We start from the raw sequence: 1,352 nt of genomic DNA, 5'->3' as shown, positions 1-1,352 counted from the left end.
GTTTGGGGTTTTTCAGAATCTGCAGGAGGAGCAAATTGAAAATTGTGACAGAAACAAAGAATAACAGAGAAACCGGATCAAACTGAAACCAGACCAGGACTCGGGTCTCAGGTCCTGAGTGAACAGATAACATCAGAAAGGTCTCATCTGATTGGCTCGTTTTCAGAGCAGCTCCCAGCTGATGACTGAGCATTTCACTCGGTTAAAAATCAGAAATATGAGATTAACTTTGGAGGAGAGTTTCTTGTCATGTTCTGGCTCAGAGCCCGTGTATTTCCAGTGGAACTGAATGACTGAAAAGAGGTCCGGCTCGGCCCGATTGTTCCAGCTGGAAACCCACCCAGCCTGCAGGCAGCCACTCGATGCCCGTTTCCTCTCTGAGTGTGTTGAATGTCATGTTATTGTCTTCTTTCCCAACACAAACAACCTCAGGGGACGTTTTATTCGTTGTAGAGCAGATCTGTGAACCCGCTGTCAGCTGAGCTGTGTTCTGATTGGACAGCAGAGGAAACATCCACACTGTCAGCTGGTCAGGAAACAGGAAGAAGGCCCTGTTCAGACCTTGCTCTAACATCCATCTCTGGTGATGTCAGCCCTGATGATTCACACCTGGTTTACCACAATGTGACACAATAACACAACACAACTTTACTTAGACTGTTGTTCTGTGATTGACACATCACAGAAGAGCCTGCAGTGATCTAAAACATTAAAAAAGATCTTCAGAGTGGCAGACTTTTCTTTTCTTACCCTGAAGTGTCCAGGTAATAACTCAGCTGTGTGTGGGGTCACCTCAGTTCAGTAGGAGGTCCTACAGCTTGGCTCGGGACGGATTGTGTTCAGACTGCTAAGTGCATGCAGACAAAAGGGAAAAGGTTTTCAATGAGGCCAGTCAGACCAGTATTTAGCACCATCAGAACAACCAGGAACCCCCAGACCAGAAGCTGGTGGTCCCAGAGGTCCGGAGCCTGAAAACTAAGAACCTGCTGATAATTTGAACTTCCTACGGGGTTGTGGGGACAATAAGATCTTTTAATGGGATCTGTTTGGGTGGTACCACTGATGCAAACATCTGGAGGTCACAGCAGGTCTGAGTTGGACTTCTCATCTCTGCATCTTCCTGTTTTCTGTCCAACAGACAGACTTCACGTTCAGATAAATCTCTACCTGTCGAGTTTAAAGTTCAGCTCAAAAACTGAGCTGAAGCCTCACCACCTCCTCCTCCTCCTCCTCCTCCTGATGTTTGCTAAATGGGGGTGGAGGAGGATGTGGAAGGACCTGATCCGGCCCGTCAGAGGCTTCATGGACTCTGTGTTTCTCTGCAGGCTGCAGTGGACCGAGCTGATTTGGAC

The sequence above is a fragment of the Kryptolebias marmoratus genome, linkage group LG19 (genome assembly GCF_001649575.2).
Source record: "Kryptolebias marmoratus isolate JLee-2015 linkage group LG19, ASM164957v2, whole genome shotgun sequence".
In the NCBI taxonomy this organism is placed as follows: Eukaryota; Metazoa; Chordata; class Actinopteri; order Cyprinodontiformes; family Rivulidae; genus Kryptolebias; species Kryptolebias marmoratus.
Note: the sequence above shows the minus strand (reverse complement) of the source record.